The 13,066-nt window shown below is 40.9% G+C and overlaps 1 pseudogene across 1 annotated transcript; it reads left to right on the top strand.

Moving 5' to 3' along the window:
- Positions 1 to 3,550: 3,550 nt before the first annotated feature.
- On the top strand, positions 3,551 to 4,922 carry LOC105500656 (annotated as a pseudogene). Its single transcript, XR_001000063.1, has one exon. The product of XR_001000063.1 is annotated as a cofilin-1 pseudogene (transcript).
- Positions 4,923 to 13,066: the final 8,144 nt, after the last annotated feature.

Below are 13,066 nucleotides of genomic sequence, written 5' to 3'. Positions count from 1 at the left end.
TTTTTTTTGTTGTAGGCAATTTTTTGTTGTTGTTTTTGAGACAGAGTCCACACTGTCACCTGAACTGGAGTGCAGTAGTGTGATCTCGGCTCATTGCAACCTCTGCCTCCCAGGTTCAAGCAATTCTCCTGCCTCAGCCTCCCAAGTAGCTGGGATTACAGGTACCTGCCACTATGCCTGGCTAATTTTTTTGTATTTTTAGTAGAGACAGGGTTTCACTATGTTGGCTGGGCTGGTCTTGAACTCCTGACTTTGTGATCCGCCTGCCTCGGCCTCCCAAAGTGCTGGGATTACAGGTGTGAGGCACTGCAGCTGGCAGGCAATATTTTAAAAAAACTACTAATTCAGTCTTGCTGCTTGTTATTGGTCTGTTCAGGGTTTCTATTTCTTCCTCATTTAATCTAGGAGGGTTGTATATTTCAAGGAACACATCCGTCTTCTCTAGATTTTCTAGTTTGTGCACATAAAGGTGTTCTTAGTAGACTCGGATAATCTTTTGCATTTCTGTGGTAGCGGTTGTAATATGTCCAGTTTCATTTTTTTAACCTTTCATTTGTCAATGGGCACTTTGGCTGTTTCCATATATTGGTTATTATAAATAATGTTTGTAATGCACATGGGGGTGCAGATATTTTTACTAGGGGTGATTTCATTTCCTTTGGGTATATACCCAGAAGAGGCATCGCTGGATCACATAATAGTTCTATTTTCAGTTTTTAAAGGAGTCTCCATACTGTTTTTCACCCTGGCTGCACCAATCTGCATTCCCACTAACAGCATACAAGGGTTCCCCTTTCCCTGTACCTCAGCCAACACTTAACTTTTTGTCTTTTTGATAGAAGTCATCCTAAGAAGCATACGATGATATTTCACTGTGGTTTTAATTTGCATTTCCTTGATGATTAGTGATGTTGAGTACCTTTTCTTATACCTGTTGGCCATTTTATGCCTCCTTTGAAGAAAGTCTATTCCAGTCCTTTACCCATTTTTAAATTAGATTATTCTTTTTTTATTTTTGGCGATTGAACTGTGTAAGTTCCTTATATATTTTGGATATTAACCCCTTATCTGATATATGGTTTCCTAATATTTTCTCCGAGTCCATAGGCTGCCTTTTAATTTGGCTGATTATTTCCTTTGCTGTGTAAAAGCTTTTAAGTTTGTTGTAGTCCCACTTGTTTACTTTTGCTTTTGCTGCTTGTGCCTATGGTGACCTAGCCACAAAATCATTGCTGAGAACAATGTCAAGGAATTTTCCCTCTATGTTTTCTTTTAGGAGTTTTACAATTTTAGGTCTAATGTTTACATCTTCAATACATTTTAAGTTGATTTTTGTATATGATGTAAGATAAAGATTCAGTTTTATTCTTCTGCATGTGGATATCTAGTTTTCCCAACATCATTTATTAAAGAAACTATCCATTCCCCCACGGTGTCTTCTTGGTGCCCTTGTTGAAAACTAGTTGACTATATATGCCTGGGTTTATTTATTAGCTCTCTCTATTCTGTTCCATTTGTTTATGTGTCTGTTTTTATGCCAGTACCATTTTTTTTGATTGTTATAGTTTTATGGTAGATTTTGAGGCAAGGCAAGGTAGTGCATCCAGCTTTGTTCATTTTGCTAAAGATTGTCTTGGTTGACCAGGCGCAGTGGTACACACTTGTAATCCCAGCACTTCAGGAGGCCAAGGTGGGTAGATCACTTGGGCTCAGGAGTTTGAGACCAGCCTGGGCAACATGGAGAAACCCCATCTCTACTAAAAATACAAAAATTAGCCAGTCTGCTAGTACATGCCTGTAGTCCCAGCTTCTCTGTAAACTGAGGCAGGAGGATCATTTGAGCCAGGGAGGTGAAGGTTGTAGTGAGCTGGGATCGTGCCACTGCACTCCAGCCTGGGTGACAGAACAGGACCCTATTTAAAAAAAAAAAAGAAAGAAAGAAAGAAAAAAGATTGCCTTGGTTATTAGGGGTCTTTTATGATTCCATATTAATTTTGTTTTTTTTTTTTCTATTTTCGTGAAAAGCGATATTGAGATTTTGATAGAGATTGCATTGACTGGTACTGGTTCATGGCCTGGGGGTTGGGACTCTTGGATTAAAGGCTTAGATGTAAGACCTAAAACTATGAAACTAATAGGCAAAAATATTGGAGAAACATTCTAGGACACTGGTCTAAGCAAAGATTTTTTTGGGTAAGACCTCAAAGGCACAGGCAACAAAAGCACAGATAGGCAAATGGGATTGCATTAAGCTAAAAAGCTTCTGTTGCAGTAAATGAAACAATCAAAAGTGAAAAGACAACCTACGAAATGTGAAAAAACATTTGTAAGCTATCAATCCAACAAGGGATTAATAACCAGAATATGTAAGAAACCCAAACAACTCAACAGTAAAAGAAAAAAGTGATTAAAAAATGAGCCAAAGACCTGAAAAGACATTTCTCAAAACATACAAATGGCCAATAGGTATATTTAAAAATGCTCAGTATCACTTATCATCAGGAAAATGCTAATCACAACCACAATGAGATATTATCTCACCACAGTTAGAATGGCTATTATAAAAAAGACAAAAAATAACACATGCTGGTGAAAATGCAGAGAAAGGAGAACTATTGTAGACTGTAGTACGAATGTAAAGTAGTACAAGCACTATGAAAAAGAGGATGGTGGTTCCTCCAAAATTTAAAGACAGAACTACCATATGATCCAACAATTCCACTGCTAGGGATATATCCAAAAGATGGGAAATCTGTATACTGAGGACTATCTGCACTCCTGTGTTTATTGCAGCACTAGCACTATTCACAATAGCCAAGATATGGAATCAACCTAGGTGTCAATTGAAGGATGAATAAATAAGAAAATGTGGTATATATACACAATGGAATATTATTCAGCCATAAAAAGAATAAAATCCTGTCATTCCAGCAACGTGGATGGAACTGGAAGTCATTATGCTAAGTGAAATAAACCAGGCACAGAGAGACAACATTTTATGTTCTCACTCATATGTGAGAGCTTAAAAAGTGGATCTAATGGAGGTAGACAGTGGAATGGTGGTTACCAGAGGGTAGGAAAGGAATTGTGGAGAGGGGGATGAGGAGAAGTTGGTTGATGGCTACTAACATACAGTCAGATAGAAGGAATAAGTTAAAATGTTTGCTAGTAGAGTAGAGTGACTATAGTTAACAACAATGCATTATGTATTTCAAAATAGCTAGAAGAGACGAAGTATAATGTTCCCAGCACAAAGAAAAGATAAACGTTTGAGGTGAGGGATGTCTCAATAATTTTAATTTGATCATTACACATTGTATACATGTATCAAAATACTAAAATTACCCCCAAATATGTATAATAATTATGCATTAATAAATATAATACAAAAATTCCAAGTTTTAATTTTGGTAATCTTTTCTATTGTTTTTCTAGTATTGATTTATTTCTTCTCTGATCTTTATTTCATTTCTTCTAACTTTGGGCTTAGCTTATTCTTTTTCTAGTTCCTTGAGGTAGAACATTAGCTTATTTGAAATCTTTCTTCCATTTTAATGTAGGTATTTATTGCTATAATCTTCCCTCTTAGAACTGCCTTTGTTGAATCCCGTAATTTTGGGGATATTTTGTTTCTATTTAGCTCTTCTCAAGATATTTTTGTATTTCCATTTTGATTTCTTCTTTGACACACTGGTTGTTCAGGAGCACATTGTTTAATTTACACATAGTTGTGAATTTTCCAAATTTACTCCTGTTTGTTGATTTCTAGTTTCATGCCATTTTGTCCAGAAAATATACTTGATTTGATTCAAATCTTCTTAAAGATGTTAAGACTTGGTTCAGTTGGGTCCTAGCAGCGGTGTCTTCTGAGGCTCTCCGTGCCCTCTCCTTTTCACTTCTGGAAACATGGCCTCAGTGGTGGCTGGTCTCTGATGATGTCATCAGGGTGTTCAATGACATGAAAGTGCGTAAGTCTTCAACGCCAGAGGAGGTGAAGAAGCACAAGAAGGCGGTGTTCTTCTGCCTGAGTGAGGACAAGAAGAACATCATCCTGGAGAAGGGCAAGGAGATCCTGGTGGGCCATGTGGGCCAGACTGTCGACAACCCCTACGCCACCTTTGTCAGGATACTGCCAGATAAGGACTGCCACTACGCCCTCTATGATGCAACCTACAAGACCAAGGAGAGCAAGGAGGAGGACCTGGTGTTTATCTTCTGGTCCCCTGAGTCTGTGCCCCTTAAGAGCAAAATAATCTATGCTAGCTCCAAGGATGTCATCAAGAAAAAGCTGACAGGGATCAAGCATGAATTACAAGCAAACTGCTACGAGGAGGTCAAGGACCGCTGCCCCCTGGCAGAGAAGCTGGGGGGCAGTGCTGTCATCTCCCTGGAGGGCAAGCCTTTGTGAGCCCCTTCTGGCCCCCTACCTGGAGCATCTGGCAGCCCCACACTTCCCCTCGGGGGTTGCAGGCTGCCCGCTTCCTGCCAGACTGAAGGGGCTAGGGGGATCCCAGCAGAGGGAGGGCAATCCCTTCACCCCAGTTTCCAAACAGATCCCACACCCCCTGGATATCCCTCCTCCTTCCATCCCTGACGGTTCTGGCCTTCCCAAACTGCTTTTGATCTTCTGATTCCTCTTTGGTTGAAGCAGACCAAGTTTTCCCCAGGAACTCCAGTTGTGGAGTGACCTGTATTTTTTTTTAACAACATCCCCACTCCCTACCTGTTCCTCCCCCTTCCCATGCTGCCAACTTCTAACCGCAATAGTGACTCTGTGCTTGTCTGTTTAGTTCTATGCATAAATAGAATGTTGTGGAGATGACCCTTCCCTGTGCCAGCTGGTTTCTCTCACTTTTCCCCTGGTCATTGCTAGTCATGGAAGCAGGGCCAGTAAGGGACCTTCGATTAAAAAAAAAAAAAAAGACATTAAGACTTGTTTTGTGGCCAAACAGATGATCTTTCTGGAAAATGTTCCATGTGCTGATGAAAAGAATGTGTATTTTGCAGCAGTTGGGTGAAATGGTCTGTAACTGTCAGTTAGATCTATTTGGTCTAGCATGCAGTTTAACTTTGTTGATTTTCTGTCTGGATGGTCTGTTCATTACTGAGAGTGGGGTACTGAAGTCACGTACTGTTACAGTACTGAAGTCTATCTCTTCCTTTAATTCTATTAACGTTTGCTTTATATACTTGGGTGCTCCAGTACTGGATGCATAGATATTTATAATTGTTATATACTCTCACTGAATTGAACCCTTTTTATCATTATATAATATCCTTCTTTGTCTCTTTTTACAGTTTTTTGACTTAAAGTCTATTTTGTCAGATTTTAGTATAGCTACCCCTTTTCTCTTCAGTTTCCATTTTCATAGAAAATTTTTTTCCATCTTTTCACTTTCATTCTGTGGGTGTCCTTAAAGCCAAAGTGATTTTCTTGTATGTAGCATATAGTTGAATCTTGTGTTTCTTTTAAATCCATTCAGCCACTCTGTAGAATTTAATCCATTTTATATTCAAGGTAATTATTGATAGAAAAGGACCTGCTACTGCTGTTTTATTAGTTGTTTTCTGGTTACTTTGGTTTACTTTTCTTTCTTTTTTGAGACACGTTCTTGCTCTGTTGCCCAGGCTGGTGTGCAGTGGCATGACCTTGGCTCACTGGAGCCTTGACCTCCTGGGCTCAAGTGATCCTCCTGCCTCAGCCCCTGAGTATCTGGGACTCCAGATGTGTGCCACTATGCCTGGCTATTTTTTAAATATTTTGTAGAGATAAGGTTTGCCATGTTGCCCAGGCGGGTCTCAAACTCCTGAGCTTAAGCAATTCACCCACCTTTACCTCCCAAAGTGACGGGATTACAATTGTGAGCTACCGTGCCTGGTGTTTCTGATTACTTCATCGATCTTTTGCTCTCTTCTTTTTCTTTTGCTGTTTTTCTTTGTCACTTGATGATTTTCAATAGTGATATGCTTTGATTCCTTTCTCTTTATCTTTTGTGTATTTGTATAGGTGTTTCTTTGTGAGTACTGTGAGGCTTACATATATCTTATAATTATAACAAGTTATTTTGAGCTAAAAACAACTTAACTTTGATCACATCTTTAAAACTGTACACTTTTACTCCTTCCTCTCAAATTTTGTTTATGATATTTGTGGAGGTTAAAGCAACTTCATCCTGGATGCTAATCTGCCATGCTGTCTTCTGATTAACCCTTGTTAATCAGAGGAATGCCTCTAAGAGCTCTACCTTAACTACTGTAAATCCTGGCCTTAAGTCAAAACAACCTTGATCATAAATTTTGCCCTTATGCAGATTCACATAGCATTCTTGCCTTTCCCTGAGGGGTTTACTTCAATTGTCCTACACATTCCTTCCCTGTGGTATATAAGCCCTGGGTCTGGAGAGTAATGGTGTGGAGATCCACCATCTCATCTGTGGCTGCTGGGACATGGCTTCTGCTAGTAAGACTCTATTAAATGTTTCTTTCTGAGAAACTGGATATGCCAGTCTCTTTCTTCAGCCTCTCAGCTTCTTTGGAATTTGGGGTAGGTTTGCATAGGCCTGCCACTGCAGAACAGTGTCACAATTTACATCTTTTTTTGTTTTGTTTTGTTGTTTTTGATTTTTTTTTTTTTGTAGATACAGGGTCTCACTGTGTTGCCCAGGCTAGTCTCAAATGCTGGCCTCAAGCAATCCTCCTACCTTGGCCTCCAAAAGTGCTAGGATTACAGATGTGAGCCACCATACCCAGACTACATCTTTTAAAATTGTGTATTTGGTAACAAATTATTTTAGCTATAGTTTTTTAAATACTTCTGTCTTTTAACTTTTATAGTATAGCTAAAAATGATTTACATACCACTGTTATAGTACTAGAGTATTCTGAACTTGACTATATATTTACTATTGAGTTTTTTTCTTTCATATGTTTTCTTTTCTTTCTTTCTTTCTTTTTTTTTTCTTTTCCTTTTTTTTTTTTTGATGGAGTTTTGCTCTGTTGCCCAGGCTGGAGTACAGTGGTGTGATCTTGGCTCACTGCAACTTCTGCGTCCCAGGTTCAAATGATTTTCCTGCCTCAGCCTCCCAAGTAGCTGGGATTATAGGCGCACCTCCACGCCTAGCTAATTTTTGTATTTTTAGTAGGGACAGTGTTTCACCATATTGGCCAGGCTGGTCTCAAACTCCTGACTTCAGGTGGTTCACCCACCTTGGCCTCCCAAAGAGCTGGGATTACAGGTATGAGTGCCCAGCCCATATGTTTTCACTTTGTTAACAAGCATCCTTTTTTTTTTTTTTTTTTTTTGAGGCGGAGTCTCGCTCTATCACCCGGACTGGAGTGCAGTGGCCGGATCTCAGCTCACTGCAAGCTCCGCCTCCTGGGTTTACGCCATTCTCCTGCCTCAGCCTCCCGAGTAGCTGGGACTACAGGTGCCCGCCACCTCGCCTGGCTAGTTTTTGTATTTTTAGTAGAGACAGGGTTTCACCGTGTTAGCCAGGATGGTCATGATCTCCTGACCTCGTGATCCGCCCGTCTCGGCCTCCCAAAGTGCTGGGATTACAGGCTTGAGCCACCGCACCCGGCCGCATCCTTTGTTTTAACTCAAATAACTCCATTTAGCAATTCTTTTAAGGCTGGTCTAGTGGTGATAAATTCCCTCAGCTTTTCTTTGTCTAGGAAAGTTTTATGTTTCCTTTATTTCTGAAGGATAGCTTTGCTGGTTATAGTATTCATGGCCAGAAGTTGTTCCTTTCAGCACCTTGAATGTATCAATTCCCTCCCTCCTGGCTTGCAAGTCTATGCTGAGAAGTCTGTTAGCCTTATGGAGTTTCCCTTGTATAAGTTTATTTTCTTTTGCTACTTTCAAAATTCTCTGTAATTCTTGACAATTTGACTGTACTATTCCTCAGCATATTCTTCTTTGAGTTTATCTTTCTTGGGGTTCTTTGAGCTTCATGAATCCAGATGTTCATCTCCTTCCCAAGATTTGGGGAGTTTCAGACAGGTCTCTTTCTCGTTCTTGGATTCTCAAAATCTGTGCATTCATACATTTGAGGGTGTCCCTGAGGTTCCCGATGCTTTCTTCATTCCTTTTGTTGTTGTTGTTCCTCTAATTGGTTAATATTGAATGTCCTGTCTTTGAGTTTTCTAATTGCTTATTCTGCATGTTTGAGTCTGCTATTGAAGCTCTCTATTACACTTTTCTTTATTGTATCCTTCAGCTCCTGGAATTGTTCGGTTCCTTTTTCATGGTTACTATTTCTTTATTAAAGTCTCATTGTGTTCATGCAGTGTTTTCCTAATTTTATTTAGTTGTATAACTGAATTTTCTTACATCTCATTATGCTCATTTAATTATTTTGAATTCTCTTTCAGGCAATTTGTAGATCTTCATTCATTTCAGTTCAGTTGCTGGAGCTTTATTAGTTTCCTTTGGTGGTGTTATGTGTGCCTGATTCTTCATTATCCATATAGTTTGCTTTGGTGTCTGCATTTGAAGGCAAAAGCACCACTTCTAGTCTTTATAGATTGGTTTCAGTAGGTTAAGAACTTCTCCTATTAGGCTCTCAAATTAATAAGATTGCCTCTGGGATCATGGTCAAATGGGGTTGGAGCTGGGTCACATGGTTGCTTCTGTGTCTGCAGTGAGGTCTGCAGATGGCAGGCCTGTTACTAGGAGCTCTAGTGGGTATGGATCCTTTCTGGTCCCTGAGGAGATTAGAATGTGTCTAGGACCTTATTCCACAGGGCTTGTGCTGGGATGAAGATCCACTTCAGGGTCTACAGACAGTGGGCCTGATGCTAGGTGTACAGCTATGTATGGCTTCCTCTGTGTCCCTGGGAAACTTCCTGCTGGGTCACTTACTAGGTCTCTTGGCAGGCAGTACTATCCTGGTCCACGGCTGAGAGAGAACAGAATGAAGTCACAGGGGTATTTCAGTGTCCACAGCCAAACAGAGGTCAGCAAACCTTTTCCACAGACTCAGACAGGCACATCTCTCTCTGGGTTCCTGTGCCATAAGCAGTACCAATCTCTGACCATTATTGGGAGGTGCTGGAGCCAAGTGTCACAACTATTTCAGAGTCTGCTGTGGAACTGAGGTTGGCAAAGTGGCCCTGGGGACTCAGGTGGGTATGTCTCCTTCTGGGAACCTATGCCACTTCTGATTTCTGACCACTGCTGAGAGGGGCTACAGTCAAGTTTCAGAGCCATTTGTGAGTACACAGTGGAGACTGAGGTCAGCAGGTCTGTTACCTTGAAGCATAAATGGGTGTGACTCCTCCCAGGTCCCTGGGTTAATGGGTCTAGTAGCAGGATTAGGGCCAAACATGACTCAGAGCTGAGTCAATAGGGAAAATGAGTCATTTCCAGATGGGCCAACAAGGGCATTTCTGCGCTCTCAAAAGGCCCTCTTTAGGCCAGGTGCAGTTGCTCATACCTGTAATCTCAGCACTTTGGAAGGCTTGCTTGAGCCCAGTTTCAAGACCAGCCTAGAAACAAAGGGAGACCCTGTCTCTACAAAAAAATAAAAAAAATTAGCTGGGCATGGTGGAACACATCGTAGCCTAGCTACTTAAGAGGCTGAGATAGGAGGATTGCTTGAACCCAGGAGTTTGAGGCTGCAGTGAGCTGTGATCATGCCACTGCACTCCAGCCTGGGTGGCAGGGCGAGACTCTGTCTCAAAAAAGAAAAAAAAAAGAAAAGACCCTCTTGGTCTTGGGCTGCATCAGCATTTCACAAACTCCTACCTGGATCCCAAAGCTTAACAAAGGCACTTTTGTCTGTGGATGCCTGTTAAATTACTATTGCTGTGGAGGGATAGCTTGTCAATATCACTCCGTTATTGTTTTTATTTGGAGGTTTTAAGTATGGTTAAAGTGTAAATAAGGTTGGGTACAGTGGCTCACACTTGTAATCCCAGCACTTTGGGAGGCCAAGGCTGGTGGATCACCTGAGGTCAGGAGTTCAAGACCAGCCTGGCCAACATGGTGAAACCCTATCTCTACTAAAAATACAACAATTAGCCAGGTGTGGTGGCCTGTGCCTGTAATCTCAGCTACTTGGGAGTCTGAGGCAGGAGAAACACTTGAACCTGGGATGTGGAGGTTGCAGTGAGCCGAGATCGTGCCACTGTACTGTAGCCTGGGCAACAGAGTAAGACTCCATCTCAAAAAAAAAAAAAAAAAGTGTGTAAGTGAATGCTAAATTGATAATGGGTAGACTGCGGTTTGTACGGTATTAACTTAGTTAAGCTAGAATTATGTTTCTCAGAATCTTTTTCTATGTATAGTTCTTGGCTGAAGACGGCCTAAAGAGGAATTTGTGCAATATTTGGAAAGCAGAATCTAAGCAGAGGCCATTATTCTGTGAAGGTAGTCTGCTTAGATGTGGAAACACACTATAGAGAGGCCAGTGGATTCCAGTTTGTCCTCATTCCTCTGCCCTATGTCCAGTTCTTTTCAGTGTCCAGTTCTCCCTCCCAACTGCTGACCCTGTGGGCAAACAGTGGCCCTGGGTCTGCCACCAGATGCTTGGCAGCACAGAGTCAAAGGCAGTTGCAAGCTGGGTGTAGTGACATGCTCCCGTAGTCCCAGCTATTTGGGAGGCTGAGGCAGGTTGCTTGAGTCCAGGAATTAAATTGTAACCCAAGTAGAATAGTGTGACTCTGTCTCAATAAAATAAAATAAAAATAAAATAGGCTGGACGCAGTGGCTCACACTTGTAATCCCAGCACTTTGGGAGGCTGAGGCAGGTGGATCACGAGGTCAGGAGTTTGAGAACAGCCTGGCCAAGATGGTGAAACCCCGTCTCTACTAAAAATACAAAAAAAATTATCCGGGCGTGGTAGCTGGTGCCTGTAATCGGCTGAGGCAAAGAATTGCTTGAACCCAGGAGGTGGAAGTTGCAGTGAGCCAAGACCATGCCACTGCACTCCAGCCTGGGCGACAGCAAGACTCCATCTCAAAAAATAGAAATAAGATAAATAAAAAAAAAATACATTTTTAAATGTTATCCCATATTTCCAGGCTAGGAAACATGGAACTACGTTGTACACCCAAAGGCAGTTGCTGCTGAGGCACAGCTTCCTGTAGACATTCCCACAAGCCTTTCCTCTACAGTCTTACTGTGGCAGTTGGACAAAGTGGTTTCTCTAGTTATTCACTTTAAAAAAAAGTTTTACCTTTTATTTTTATTTATTTATTTATTTTCAAAAGATCTCTTGGTCAGAGTTTCATGTTATCTTGCTGGTGACTCCTCTGATTCTCCAATTTCTCTCCTTAAATTTCACTTCCTTGGCTCCTCTTACAATTGTGTAAGGTATAATAATTCCAATAATAAATCTCTTACCCCAATCCTAAAAGTAGTTCTTCCCTCACTGAACCCTGACTGGTAGAAATAGGGAAAGTCCTGATGGAATTTGAACCTGTTACACCTGTTCCTGAGACCCAGTTACAACCTTGTACTTCCTACATTTAATTGTTCAAACATTATTTGGATTCTGTTTACGAAACAGAACTTTTCTCCTCAAGCCAATTTGAGTTGGTTTTCAGGTATATGTAATCAAAAGATCTGTAATTAATACCCCATGTCAGTGTCAATTGTGGGTCTCTTACATGCCTGCATGTCTGTCAGCAGAAACAGACTGTCTATGTTCCAAATTATCTTTTCAAGGATGTTCATATAGTGAACAACCCTGGAAGAGAGAGACAGTGGCTCCCTCTGGTACAAAGGGCAGGCATGCATTACCGTCCATTTGAAAATATTTGGTTCCCTAAACTCCTTGCTGTAATGCAGCCCACTGTTGGTGCAGGCATTATCTTGACCCTCTTTCATACCAGCCTGCAGGAACTGCAGGCCCAGGAAATAATGCAAAAGGATGTCAAAAATGATGATACTCTGACTACTGTTATTGCTATGAACAATAGGCTGTCCCTTGTTTCTAACCCAAAAGACACGAAACTGTTGCATGATACCTTGTCAGCTTGCATAAAGAGTGAAATCTCAGATCCTTTATAGTTCTTGAAAATGAGATTACTCTAGACTGGCATAATTTCATAAGTATTGTTCACAGGACTTTTCAAATAGAACAGTGTATATACCCATGATGTGGAGTAAGATTTTAATAAATGAGTAAATGTGTTAAGTTTTTAAGAAATACATTCCATTTATGGCCAGGTGCAGTGACTCACGCCTGTAATCCCAGCACTTTGGGAGGCCGAGGTGAGTGGATCACTTGAGGTCAGCAGTTCAAGACCAGCCTGGCCAACATGGTGAAACCCTGTCTCTATTAAAAATACAAAAATTAGCTGGATGTGTTGGCACATGTCTGTAGTCCCAGCTACTCAGGAGGCAGAGGCAGGGGAATCGCTTGAACCCAGGAGGCGGAGGTTGCAATAAGCCGAGATCGCGCCATTTTGTATTCCAGCCTGGGTGACAGAGTGAGACTCTGTCTCAAAAAAAAAAAAAAAAGAAAAAAAAAGGAAAAGAAAAAAGAAAGAAATTCAATTGATTATATTATTATGGAATAACAATTACTTTATATGCATAAATCTATTTATAATTTGTAATATAAACAATAATTTGGTCAGGCAGGATGCTTTGATTGTAGTAATAGAAATAAAGGTCTTTCTAGTTTATGCCAAAAGGGGGATTTCTTATAAAATTACAAGGATACCTTAACAAAGCAAAGAACAACAGTTGAAGCGAGGCCTTAGGGACTGTGGCCAGTAATACAAATCGAATCTTGCTAGCTTAAGCAAAAAGGAGATTTTATAATTAGGATACAAGAATACCCTACCAAGCCAAGAGTAGGCATTATAGCCATACTTCATGAAGGGCTGGGACAAGGGAAGAGAGCATTGTTAGATAGTCAGAAATCACACTCTTCTAATCTCTCGTCTCCAGTTTTCACTTTGCAAATGTTTCATTGCTCCCTCACTGCATATTTGGTGTTTTTGGTTTTTTTCCCTTCCTAAGCCACACGGTAGGCATGGCAACCCATAGCTCCCCAGTTTGTATTTCCTCTATTCCACAGAAGAGTCAGATGAAAGCCAGAATCTCTTACC

The sequence above is a fragment of the Colobus angolensis genome, unplaced genomic scaffold, assembly GCF_000951035.1.
Source record: "Colobus angolensis palliatus isolate OR3802 unplaced genomic scaffold, Cang.pa_1.0 Scaffold68, whole genome shotgun sequence".
Taxonomy (NCBI): domain Eukaryota; kingdom Metazoa; phylum Chordata; class Mammalia; order Primates; family Cercopithecidae; genus Colobus; species Colobus angolensis.
The sequence above is the reverse complement of the archived record's forward strand: the minus strand, read 5'-3'. Positions and strand labels throughout refer to the sequence as shown.